Raw genomic sequence first — 14,532 nt, forward strand, 5'->3', positions numbered from 1 at the left:
AACACAACATAAAAAAGCCTTTGGGACACAGCAAAAGTAGTTATCAGACAGAAATTGATAGAAATCAATGCATACATAAAAAAGAAAGAAAAATCCAAGTCTACACCTTAACACGACATCCCCAACAAGTAGAATAAGGACAATAAAATAAAACCTCAAACAACAGAAAAAAATAAATTGTAAAGAACAGAACACAAAAAAAATCCACTAGAGAATAGAAAACTAATAGAAAAAAGAAGACAAGAAACTGATTCTTTAAAAGGGTGGGAAAAAATGACAGACCACTGGCAAATTTACAAAGGAAAATAAAAAGAAGTTGCAGCTTGTGGTAATAAATTTTTGTAAGGATTAATGCCAGACTGTTTCCATGAAGTTGGATATTGAAGATGTCCCACATGTCTAAGTCTTCCAAGACAGTATTTTGTTATATTTTCTCCACAGCAAGGTTGAGTATATTCTGTCATGTCTCTGTTCTGTAATTTCTTGTACCATTCCTCATAAAATCATGAAACTGGTAAGAAATGTCTTACTTCTTGTGGGGTACTGTTCAAAAATGTCAGGGTCAGGCAGAGGTCAGCCAAATACAGAGTCCAGAGCCGAAAGGCAAAAATGTATAAAAGCCGCAGTAGGTTTTCTTGATTCTACCAAAACTCAGCCAGGAAAATATGCTCTTCTTTTCCAGGTGAGGTGATGAATGTATATGTCAGAACCATATCTACTCAAGGAAAACAAAGAGTGTGACCTGGTTAACATCAATTCTCAGGTGGAATCTTACAGATGTTTTCAAGAACAAAGAATGTGGCCCTTTTCACACCCTTTACTAAAGTCAGGTCTGAATCCCACAATATTTCTATTTGTTAGTGGAGAATGTCATCCACAATGGGACTGTATCCACAGGTCTATTAAGTCCAGAATCATATCACATACAAATTATAGCTATAAGGGTCATACTGATTGACTATGGCTAATACATATCTAGAATTAGAGATGAAAAGTGTGACATCACAACATATCTACATGAAAGAAAAGGAATAATAAAACATTGTTGTGAAAGATTACTCTAAAACATTGATAAGCTAGAAGAAATGGACAAATACTTAGAAATACACCATCCGCCCAACTTAATGCAGACAGATGTAAAAAAGCTGAAGAGACCCATAACAAAAGAAGTGGAAGATTATCAAAAGGATTCCAAACAAGAAAAATCCAGAACCAGATGGTTTCAAGAGGTATTCTTCTAAGTATTCAGTGAAGAGCTATCATCATTCATTCTACACAGCCTACTCCAAAATATAGCTATCTTTTGTATTCTACATCAAACTCCCAAACTCACTCTATGAAACCTGCATACCCCTGACACTCAACCCAGGCAAAGACCCCACAAAGACAGAAAACTACAGAGGTACTCATGCCAGGAATGCAAGGATAAGTCAAAAAACAAAAATTCAAAAAACAATATAATCCATCACATAAACAAGCTAAATAAGAACCACAAGGCTATAGCAATACATATAGAAAGAGCATCTGACAATATCCAACACCATTTCTGATTAAAAAAAACATTCAAAATGGGACTAGAAAGGAAAACCCTCAACATAATAAAGGACATATGAGGAGATACCCCCCGAAAAACAGATTTTTTTCAAAGCTATACATTTAATTTTTTTTAAAAAACAACCTTATTTTCATTCTCACTTATCATTTATTCTCATTGTATTTTCATTCTCATTTATTTCAAGGAGTCTTTTGATTGTGTTCTTCAGTTCTTCAATTGCCTAGTGTTTATTAAGTAAAGTGTTGTTCAATTTCCATGCATTTTATCTTTTGAAATTGATCGTTCTGTGGTCATTTTCTAATTTTATAGCATTGTGAACTGAAAAGATTGTTCATAGCATTTCAATGTTTTTAATTTATTGATGCTTGTTTTATAACCTAACACAGGATCAATTCTAGAATAGGTGTCATAAGTGCTAGAAAAGAAAGTGAAATTATTTTTTGTTAGGTGAAGTGTTTTATATATATGAGGGGATACCCTCCAAAGGAAAACAACAGAATTTTTTTTCAAAGTTATATATTTAAATTTTTTGCAAAACAACCTTATCACCTTAAAAGTACTCTCCATCACACTTAATATATTTGTCAATTCTGGGATTTCATTCTTGGAAATATTTTTCAAACTCATCTGTTTGAATGGCTGACAGCACCTCCCTCGTTTTTTTCTTCACCTCTTCTATGTCTTCAAATCACCATCCTTGCATGTCCCTCTTTAGTCATAGAAACAAAAAGAAATCACACAAAGTGAGGTCAGGTGAGTAAGGTGCGTGGGGCAAGAGGGGCATGCTGTTTTTTGACAAAAATGTGAACAGAGATGGCTGCAAGATAAGGTATATTGTCCTGGTGGCAAAATCAGTTCCACCTCTGCCACAAATCAGACCTTTTTTTGTCACACACTGTTATGTTATCTTTTCAGAACTTTTAAATCAGTTCTCAACCTTCCTAATGTTGTGACCCTTTAATACAGGTCCTCATGTTGTGGTGACACGCCCCCCCCTTCAACCATAAAATTATTTTCGTTGCTACTTCATAACTGTAATTTTGCTACTGTTATGAATCAGATGACCCATGTGAAGAGATTGTTTGACCCCCAAAGGGGTCGCAAACCACAGGTTGAGAACTGCTGCTCTAGATAGAAAGCCTGATTAACAGTCTGACCTGGTGGAATGAACTCCAAATGCACTATAAGTCAACATTTTAACTCATTCAGGAAGTTGATGGGCATTCAAAATGAAGCTTGTCATCAATGGACATTTTTGTCAAATGAGACAACCACTCATACACTTGAGTTTTTCCCATATCACTGTCCTTGTAAGTCATGTTCAACAGCACAACAGTTTCTGTGGCATTTCTTCTGAAACAAAATTTCAGGAAACAAAATTTCACAGCTGCACACTGTTCTCTTAAATCAGCCATCATAAAAAATTTTTTTAAATAAGATTTAAGTGAACTGATTTTATGAAAAATTCACTGTGACCAGAGTAAACCTTCCCAAGAGGTGCCACTGAGTCCACTAACTCAAAGCGAGTTGCTTGATGCTCGCCTAGCAGGAAAAATGTGTATTATGAAAACTCCGCTATGCCCAGTGAAATTCCAAGGTTTCTTTGAGGGGTACCTCACATATGAATATCTAGTGGCCAATATCAGGGTCAATTGGGGAAAGCTAAAGATAATTCTCCTGAGAATATGAATTAGACAAAGATGCCCCCTTTCATGATTCTTATTCAAACTCAAATGATTAGACAACAGAAATAAATCAAGGGAATAAAATTGGTTAAAATAGAAGTGAAACTCCCGCTATTTACAGATGACACAATTGGTTATAGAGAGCAACCCAAGGAGCCCACAAAAAGACTTTTGGAATCAATTGAGGGGTTTGATAAAGCAGCAAAGTTAACAAGCAGAAATCAGTTGGATCCCCATATACCAGTGAAGAAAGCTCAAAAGAAGATGCCAAGACAAAAATTCCCTTTAATACAGGGATATGAAAGATGACACTTTGGGAATAAACCTAAATAATATTTCGAAAAGAAAACTGTGCAACGAAGATTATAGAACATTATTATAAGAAACCCAAATGGAATTATATCCAAAATACTACCTAAATAAATCTAAAAATATAACACAATTCCAATCCAAATACCAACACCAATTTTTAAAGGATGGAACAATGAATTACCAATTTCATATGGAATGGGACAGACTCAGGATAACAAAATAACTCCTCAAAAATAAGAACAAAGTAAAAGGCCTTGCACTAACTGATCATAAAACCTTCTCATGGCCACAATATTCACACAACCTCCTTCTGGTAGAAAAAATAGATACAGAGACCAATGGAGCAGACTAGAAAACCCAGCAATGAAAGCATTCACCTACAGGCAAATGATTTTTGAAAAAAAAAATGGGAAAAGGACACTCTCTTTAACAAAGGGTGCTGGAATAATTGAACCTGCATCTGCATAAGCATGAATCAGGATCTATAACCCACCTCATACACCCAAACAACTCAAGATGGATTAGAGACCTAAATGTAAACTCTAGAACTCTACAAACCATCAATGAGAAAATTGGGACAAATTTGAAGGTCCTATTGCAGGGCATATACAGATTATCAACTATAGCAAAGAGAGCACACAGAGGAGAAGACAAAAGAGATTACTGGGACTTACTAAAAATAAAACACGTGAATCAAAATATTGCACCAAAAAAGTATAATGAAAATGTACAGATTGTGAAAAATATGTAACAATAATATAAGAGAACTAATTATAAAATTCTATCGAATTCTGTAACATCTAAATAATATTTTTTAATCCAGTTAAAGATGGGCAAAAAAACAAAAAGACAATATACCAGGGATGACACTTTTGAATGACTAACAGCATATGAAGAAATGCTAACATTCGTGAACAATTCAGGAGATACAAATAAAAAAACAATAGAATATCACCTTACACACATAACGATAGCACAATTCAAAAACAAACAATGGTGTTCAATTAAAAAGAATATATCAGATATTGTAAATCTTAAAAACTGATGGTGGGCTTGTAAATATGTACAATTATTTTGCAGAGCAATATGGCCCTACCTAATACAACTGGGAAGAGAAATATCATACCACCCAGCAATACTTCTGCCGGACATATAGCTCAAATAAGTGAGAGACCCAGTACTAGCATGCACATTCTCTGTCATGTTCATTGCACTACAGTTCACAATAGCGAGAAGTTAGAAATGGTCCAATGATCCATCAGTAGAAGAATGGATAAAGAAACTCTGGTACATAATGTAGCCCTGTGCATTCCTAAAGAACAGTGATGAAGCCATGAAGCACTGCATGGCATGGATGAACCTGGAAACCATCATGCTAAGTGAAATTAGGCAATTATAAAAACAGAAATATTGTCTGAGACCACTACGATGAGGATAAAGGCCAAGCCAAAAGCAGGCCTCTGCTCTCAGGTGACATAATCTTTTAACCTGACGTCTCAAGCAACAAGGTAGTGAGTTTGCTTAGTGCCCACAAATGCTATATCACTCCCTTATTTGCATACCTTAAAAACCTCTTTGAAAGAAGAGGTCTCCCTTCAGATAGGGTCAGTTTCTGATCATGTGGGGAGAAGGCAAAGACAAATGTGTTGCTGCCACATGACATCGTTTGGGGGTCACTCCAAATCAACAGAGACTCCTACTAGAGTAATTAGTGGACACTACTGGAAATTCAAGTCACAAGATTTGAGGAGCATGTCTGTATGGAAGAAGGGGACTGGACATCTGTTGGTGGGTAAACCAGGTGGGGCAACCTGCCATTGGGAAAAATGCTTAACATTGCCTATATAGACCTATCCCAAAGGGAGAGTGTACCAAATATTATGCTCATAATTGGATATTTTGACCTCGCTTCTATCCAGCCCTTGGTGTCCCAGTTCATCTGCTAGAGAAAAATGGGACATTAGACTCTATCTTTTCAAAGGTGCACAACACCCTTCACAGGCCATACCAGGAGGATGAGACTTAGAAACTCCATTAAGCAAACTGGATTTTACCTTCAACTCACCTGTAGCAGATATGAGGAACCGAAAATTCCTTGGACTAAAACTCCCCAGTATGAGAAGCAGATGAGTGCTATCCCAAAGTTAAGGAGTGGATGGTCTTTAGACTTTGCTTTAGGTCTCCTGCTTTGAAGGTGCCCAGTGAATGATAGCCTGGGGCTACCATGTATTTACTATATTCATGCTCTATTTTTATGACATCTGTTAATCTAACATGTATGTTTCTATTTCCATGACTGAGTATTATTGAAACTTTTGTTGTATTTGTAACCTTCACTGTTTGCATAAAAACTGTCCAGTCACAAAAATTTTTAATATGTACAAGTCAGCAGTTCATGTATTGTGATCTTAAAAGCTGCCCTATGCATATGTAATTGCCTTTTCTCAAGAGTGTTTTAAGTTTCATACTATTGGATAAATTAAACATATTGACAATAGAATCATACGGGGATAATTTATAAATTATCTACTATAAATTTTCTACTGTAAAATGATGATATATCTAAAGTGAACCAGGGAATCATGCATGCCATAGTTACATGAATGGAATTTTGAGCTCATACTAAATCACAACTCTAATCAAAGAACAATCCATTCTTATGACGAGGCTCTGTGCAATGCTCGCCTCATGAATAGATCACTGACTCTATTGGTGCTACACCTAAGTGTGGTGAAGAAATCAGACGGTGCCCATCTATCAAAAATAATAGCATCTGAGGTCTTAAAGACTTGTCTTATAACAAGCTGCTATTGAAGTGAGATTGTTTTAAGTTACATCCACATAGAAGAAGCATACTATGTAAGCCAAGCAGACTATGGAATTCAAGAATTGCAAATAATAAAATCCAAATCTGGAAGCGTGAACAGGATTTGAGCTAGTTTGCAACACTCGTTTTGCAGATGACTATGGATGAATGTGGAAGCGCCAGATCTGTTTGCAGAGTGCCCGCATGGAGGAAGTGTCCTGTGAATGCATAGTCCACAGATATGAATAGCTTTCCTATAAGAATGAGAACTTTCTAACGTGGATTTTCACAGATGTAGCTAGGTTAAACTACAGCAACGTATCTTTGATCCTTTTGCCACATTGCTGTCAGTTTGCCATACTGTGATGGTCTGTGTGTTGCTGTGATCCTGGAATCGATGTCACTTGTACATCAAATTTCAGCAGGATCACCCAAAGTGAACAGGTTTCAGTAAAGCTTTCAGAATAAGAACAAACTCTGAAGAAGGCATAGACTGGCCACTTTGAAAGAATTAGCCACTGAAAACCCTATGGACAGCATCAAAGCATTAGAAGTTACTGAAAAACTCATAGAATAGAAGCAGACTCACTGAAGAGATGCAGACATTTTAAGAGATAGTGCTGGAAGATGAGCTCTTTAGGTCAGAAATCCAAAAACAAACTCACTGACCTTGAGTAAATGCCAACTCCTATCAACCCACTGAGACAGGGGTGAACTGCCCCTGTGAATTTCCAAGACTGTAACACTTTGTGGGAGAAAAAAGTAGGTTGTCCACCTCTGAGGAATTAGCCACTGAAATCCTTATGCATAGCATCAGAACACTGTCAGACTCTAAAGGCCTAATGAATAGAAGCAATAATTATCAGAGACAGAGTCAAGAGATGAGCCCCTCAGGTCAGAAGACACTTAAAATATGACTGGGGAAGAGGTGCCTTCTCAAAGCAGGGTTGATCATAATGGCATTAATAGAGTAAACTTATGGAAATAAAGTCTTTGGGACCTTCGTTTGCTGAGGAGGCATGACTAATAGTGTGAAGAAACAGCTACAAAAATCTACTAATGAGCTGAACTTGAAATGTGTGAAGTATGAATTTAGGAAAATTTAAAGTATTTAAAAACAAGATGAATGCATATAATAACTTCATGTTACTATATGAAGTGGGCTGGTATTAGCCATTTTGAAGCAGAAAATCATATGGTTTACTATGCTAGAAATGACACAAACAAGAAAAATGGCTTTACACTCATCATCATAAAGGACATTTCAAGATCTATCTTCAAATACAATGCTGTCTGTCTATCCCCATTCGATTAAATCCAATCAATACATAGATTATCCAAATTTATGTCCCAACTACAAATGTTAATGGAGAAATTGAAGAATCCTCCTAATGTCTTGAGACTGAAATTCATCTAACATGCAAGCAAGATGCATTGTTAATTATAGGAGATTGGAATGCAAAATTGAAAGCAAAGAGGAAAGAACAGTAGTTGGAAAATGTGGCCTTGGTGATAAAAATGCAGCTGGCAATCCCATGACGGAATTTTGCAACAACTTACTTGTTCACACCACACAGAAATCACATTGACTATATCTGTGGGAAGAGACAAGCAAGCAGCTCAATATCAGCAGGTAACATCAGGCCAGAATAACTACTCAGATTAAATGGAAGAAAATGAAAACAAATGCATAAGAGTCCAAATACTACCTTGACTATATCCCTCCTGAATTTTGAGAACACATCAGGAACAGATTTGCTGCATTGAACAATAATGACTGAAGATCTGAGCTGTGGGATGACATAAAAACACCGCACCCAAAGGAAGCAAAAGGCCATGAACAAAGGAAAGAATGAAAAAATCAAGCTGGATGCCAGAAGAGACTCGCATACTTGCTCTTACTTGTAGAGTGGCTAAGGCAAATAAAAGAAAGGATGGAGTCAAAGAGCCGAATAGCACATTTGAAAGGGCAGCTGGAGAAGACAAAGTAGCATAACTAAATGTGCAAACAGCCAAAGGGAAGAACACGCTGAGCAGATATGAAGTTGAAAGAATTCTGAGGTGGGCAGCAAAATCCTTCGTCGCAGTCTGTTCTTAGTCTGGAAGCTTCACGGAAACCTGTTCACTGTGGGTGACCCTGATGGCATCTGAGATACTGGGGACAGTTTCTAGCATGACAGCAACTCACTCTTAAGTCACCACAGTAGGACAAACTGACAGACAAGTGGTGGAGTTTTGAAGTTAGAAAATCAAAAAGGGAAGAACATGCTCGGCATTCCTCAAACTGAAAAAAAAATGGAAGGAACGAAAGTCAAGCGCTGAGTTGCAATACTGAAGAATTTTATGGGCAAAATATTCAACACCGCCCGCAGCATTCAAAGAAAAAGGAAGGGATAGAGTCACTGTACCGAAAACTAAGTAAGTGTTCTATCATTCAGATCACAGCATGTGATCAACAACCGAGGATGGAAGGAAGAATTGCAAAGCTGTGATGAGTTCACTAGTGAAAAACCAGGCACCCGACAATCACAGAATACTATTGGGATGTCTCAACCAAGAATGCGACACAGCAGGTGTTCACTCATTTATGCCAAAATTTTAGGGAAACGGTAGCCTGACCGACTGAATAAAAGGAGAGATCCAATCATGTGTCCATTCCAAAAACTAAAAGAATATCATGAACCAAAGGAAGGCAGATATCATCAAACAATATCACTAGTATGCATCCAGCCAACATTTTGCTGACATTAATTCAAAAAGAGTTTCCGCAGTCTATCAACAAGGTATGCCAGATTTCAAGTCAGAATCAGCGGAGAGTGTGGGACGCCAGCTTCTCTTGCTGCTGTCAGATGAATCGTGGGTAAAATCACAGACGCGCAGCAAGATGTGTGCACGTGTTTCATTAAGTATGCAAGGGTTTTCAACTGTGTAAATAACCATAAATTATGCATTGAAAAAAAGTGAATTGCAGATATTTTAGTGTGCTCCTGCAGAACATATACATAAACCAAAAGACAATGTTCAAACAGAACAAAGAGATACCGGTAGTTTACAATCAGAAAAAAAATGTCAGTTATATATTTTTGACATACTTAATAAATCTGTATGCTGAGCAACTAATCCAAGAAGCTGAACAATATGAAAAAAAATCTAATCTAAAAAGGAATACAGAGGCATTTTATTAACTTAATGAAAGCATTTCTAAGGATGGTTTGTCTTTTAAAAAGCAGCCAACAAAATGAGGCTTCAACTAAGTCCACAGGGAATAAACACAGCAAACTGTGATTGAAGGATTGAAAAATAACAAAATCTAAATATGAATGGTATCAGAGCTTAAATTGTGAACACCTAGTTTTCAGAAGGTATGTATGACAATTATTTAATCCTCAATGTATCATCCTTGCTTTTCAATACCCCAAAGAGGTCTTCTTGTACAGCAGATTTAACCAACATCTCACACCACTTGTGATCACGTGATTGCTGCTTCCATGAGTCTTGATTGTGGAACCATGGAAGGAAAACCCTTTCAATCTTTCTCCATTTACCATGACGTCACCTGTCAGTCCAGTGGTAATGGTTTTGTCTTCTTTTTTTTTTTTAAATCACTTTATTGGGGCTCGTACAATTCTTATCACAATCCATACATTGTGTCAAGAACATATATACATTTGTTGCCTTCATCATTCTCAAAACATTTGCCTTCTTCTTGAGCCCTTGCTAACTGCAGCTCATTTCCCCCTGCCTCCCCACTCCCCCTACCTCATGAACCCTTCATCATTCATAAATTTTATTATTTTGTCATATATTACACCATCTGACGTCTCCTCCCGCCTTCTTCTCTGCTGCCCCTCCCCCCACCAGCCAGGGAGGAGTTTATACATAGATTCTTGTAATCAGTTCCCCCTTTCTACCCCACATTCTCTCCACCCTCCAGGCATCGCCACTCTCACCACTGGTCCTGGAGAAGTTATCTGTCCTGGATTCCCTGTGTTTCCAGTTGCTATCTGTGTCTATGTACATCCTCTGGTCTAGCCAGATTTGTAAGGTAGACTTGGGATCATGATAGTGGGTGGGGGGGAAGTATTTAAGAACTAGAGGAAAGTTATATGTTTCATCGTTGCTACCCTGCACCCTGCCTGGTTCATCTCCTCCCCACAACCCTTCAGTAAGGGGTGTCCGGTTGGCTACCATTGGGCTTTGAGTCTCCACTCTGTACTCACCACATTTTCAATGATATGACTTTTTGTTTCTTGATACTTGATACCTGATCCCTTCGACAGTTCATGGTCACACAGGCTGGTGTGTTTCTTCCATGTGGGCTTTGTTGCTTCTGAGCTAGAGGGCCATTTGTTTATCTTTGAGCCTTTAAGACCCCAGACGCTATATCTTTTGATAGCCAGGCACCATCAGCTTTCTTCACCACATTTGCTTATGTACACGTTTGTCTTCAGCAATCGTGTCGGGAAGGTGTGCAACTTGGAATGCCAATTTAATAGAACAAAATGTTCTTGCATTGAGTAAGAGCTTGAGTAGAGGCCCAATGTCCATCTGCTGCCTTGATACGAAACCTATAAATATATGTACATAGATCTGTTTCTCCACACTCATATAAATATATTTACATATGTACATTCTAGTCTTTGGACCTCTATAAATACCCTTTGTCACCTAGTTCTTTCCTCTATTTCCTTTTACTTTTCTCTTGTCCCACTATCATGCTCAGCCTTCATTTGGGTTTTAGTAATTTCTCTAGGTTACCTTGCCCTTTCTGAATCCCTACCAGGCCACTCACACCTTCTTGGCCACTCACACCTTCTTGGCCACTCACACTTATTGCTCCCCTGTCCCTGAGTTGGTCAGCACCATGTCCTTGTCCCCTCCTCCCTCTCTCCTGTGTCCTCCCAGAACCATTGGTCTATTGTTTTCTCCTCCAGACTATTCATCCAGTCTATCTTATTGTCTTCTTTAGTTGCAATCAATACTGAAAGCTGCCATCCTTGATCTTCATCAGCAAATGTTTCAAGTCCTCCTCTCTTTCAGCAAGTAGGTTGTGTCTTCTGCATATCACAGGTCATTAATAAGCCTTCTTCCAACTCAGCCTTCTGGGCTCACGCGCATCTCTGGAGTTGGTCTGCCCTTCTCCCTCAGACAGGCTCCTGCCCAACCCACACCCACGATGCTGGCACTGCGCTGTGCCCCCTGCTGGCTCGGCCACTCTTGGTCCTTCACCTGCAGCAGTGACTCCTGAGACCAGTCTTCTCCCTCCTCCAGGAACCCGCTCCTGTACCTCGACTGAAGCACAGACCGGTAGCCACTGGGCCACATAGTGCTACTAAAAGCAGATGTCGTTCCAAAGACCGCAGAAAACTCCAGAGCCTTGTGTACTGGTGAGAAGGGTTTTGGCTACAAAAGCTCAACTTTCCACAGGGTGATTCCCTCCTTCATGTGCCAGGCAGGCGACTTCACCAACCACAATGGCACAGGTGGAAAGTCCATTTATGGGGGCCACTTTCCTGATGAGAACTTCATGCTGAATCATGTGGGAGTGGGTGCCCTATCCATGGAGAATGCTGGCCCAAACACCATTGGCTCCCAGTTCTTTATTTACACTATCAAGACAGGCTGGTTGGATGGCAGACACATATTCAGCCACATCAGAGGGCATGGGTGTTGTAAAGAAAATAGAATCTTTTAGCTCCAAGAATGGGAAAATATCGCAGATTATCTTCACAGACTGTGGCCAGCTGAGCTAACCTGCTGCCAGATGTGCCAAGGTTGTAGCAGCTGTACAGGAGTGTTGACTCACCTGGGTAATGGCTTGGGGTCTCCGTGAAGAGCCGGAGAGTTGCTTACTACTTGCTCAACCACCACCGTGTGCTTGGGGTAGGTCTCTCAGGAATATTAGCCCTCTGCCTCCCCAGTGTCCACCTTCCTCATGGCCCATTCTTATAGGCCCATGTAGCTAGGAGGGCCCCTCCACCCTGTGGCAAGCAGTGACTTCAATAGCCTGGCCCAAGTTCAACTACTTTCAGCAGTGGTGGCACCAATGGCATAACAGGGAAAATTTTTCTCTGACACATACCTCTCCTGATTTTATTGCCTTATTCCACTTGCACTAATTGATTCATGTACAAGTTCGACATGAGCACTATGAAGTGTTCTGGGATTTCTAGTCTTCTCAAGTTTATCCGTAGTTTCTTACAATCCAAAGAGTCAGATACCTTAGTATAGTCAATAAAACAACAGTAGATATCTTTATGGAATCCTCTGCTTACAGTTGAGATCTATCTTACACCAGCAACGATATGCCTTGTTCCCTGTCCGTTTTCTGAATCTGGCCCGAATCTATCTCTGCAGCACATTGATAATGACGGCCGCAACTGATTTTGGAGGATATTCAGCAAAATTTTCCTTTAATATCATATAAATGATATCTTTCTATAATTTGACCATTCTGTTGGGTCACCTTTCTTTGGAATGGGTACAAATATGGATCTCACCCAGTCTGTTGACCAAACAGATGTTTTCCAATTTTCCTGGCGTAGACCAGTGAGTGCTTGCAGTACTTCATCAGCTGGTTGGCACATTTCGATTAGCTCCACCAATTCCGGGAGCCTTGTTTTGGGCTAATGTTTCAGTCAGCTTGAGTTTCTTCTTTCAGCACCAATTGTTCTTGTTCATATGATACCTCCTGAAAAGGTTGAAAGTTGATTCGTTCTGAAAGTTGACTAGTGCTTTTATGGAACTCTGTGCACTCTTTTCATCTTCTTTTGATGCTTCTTGTATTAATAATTCTTTTCCCAGAGAATATCCTGCGTAGATTTGAAACATTGCAAACGCTTAAAGCCTAATGAATTGAAGTTGATATTGTCAGGGGTAGTGTGAGAAGGAGTTGCTGTCTCAAAGTAGTGTCGACCACAGTGAGGTAAATGGAGGACAGTCTGTGGGATAGTGCCTTCAGGATCTTCAATGGGCTACAATTGAAGGTAATAAAAAAACAGCTTCAAAATCTACTAGTCATAACCTGGAATGTACAAGCTATGATTGTTAGAAAATTGGAAGTAGTCAAAAATGAAATGGAACACATAAAGAGCCATAATGTAGGCATCTGTGGAGTTGAAGAAAATGAAATCAAGTTCACAAGAGCCGAAATACAACCTTGAGTAAATCTCACCTGAATTTTGAAAACATCTCAAGAACTGATTAGCTTCATTGAACACTAATGAGAGAAAACTAATGAGCTTTGAGAGGACATCAAGAACATGATTCATAAAATTTTTAAAAAGCAAAAAGTCATTAAAAAGACAAAAAAAATCAAACTGGTTGTCAGAAGAGGCTCTGAAAGTTGCTGTTAATCATAGAGTGGCTAAAGCAAATGGAAGAAATGGTGACATTAAAGAGCAGAAATTTTCAAAGGGCAGTTTGAGAAGACAAAGTAAAATATTAATCACTAAATGTATAAATATTGTCCAGTCACATAAACAGTTAATCTGTGCAAGTCAATAATCCATGTATTGTGATTTGTAGTTAGCCTACACTTATTTAATTTCCCTCTCTCAATAGTGTTTTAAATACATTACCATGGGCTAAATCAATGACACTATAGACAGAAGAGCCTTATGCTCCAGGGAGATGATTGGTATGGTTCTCTACCATAAAATCACAAAGATGTCTCTCAGGTGAACCAGAGGCAAATAGAAAACATAGATTTAGGGATAGCTTTTGGGGTCTCAGTTAAGCCCATCTCCAATCCAAAAAACTTAGTTCTTGATGACATAGCCCTGCTCATAAAGGAAATATGGAAGCATGTGGTGAAGAAATTAGATGGTCCTTGGTGTGGTAGTATATAATCTGGTGTCAACTTGAGAATATTAAGAGTGAATGGGGTGGAGTCTAGCCTGTCAATCAGGTCGCAGCTTCATGGGAGATAAATAGCTCACTGGAGGCCAGACACTCTCTCTGCTTCGTCTTCCTCCTGACAAGCCACACAGAGCTACACTGATGGAGCCAGAGCCCTGGAACTGGATGGGCCACATGGAGACCCACACCAGCGCTGAGATGTTTCTGCAACACTAGATCCACAAGAATTTCCAACCACTGCCTGTGATCTTTCTGTATTCGGCATTGTTGAATGGTTGTATGAGCCTGAAAAGGAATTTATACACTGGTGTCAG

General features: G+C 38.9%; 1 pseudogene; it reads left to right on the plus strand.

The window, feature by feature from the left end:
* Positions 1 to 1,085: 1,085 nt before the first annotated feature.
* Positions 1,086 to 12,111, plus strand: LOC142424042 (peptidyl-prolyl cis-trans isomerase-like; annotated as a pseudogene).
* Positions 12,112 to 14,532: the final 2,421 nt, after the last annotated feature.

The sequence above is a fragment of the Tenrec ecaudatus genome, chromosome 13 (genome assembly GCF_050624435.1).
Source record: "Tenrec ecaudatus isolate mTenEca1 chromosome 13, mTenEca1.hap1, whole genome shotgun sequence".
NCBI lineage: Eukaryota > Metazoa > Chordata > Mammalia > Afrosoricida > Tenrecidae > Tenrec > Tenrec ecaudatus.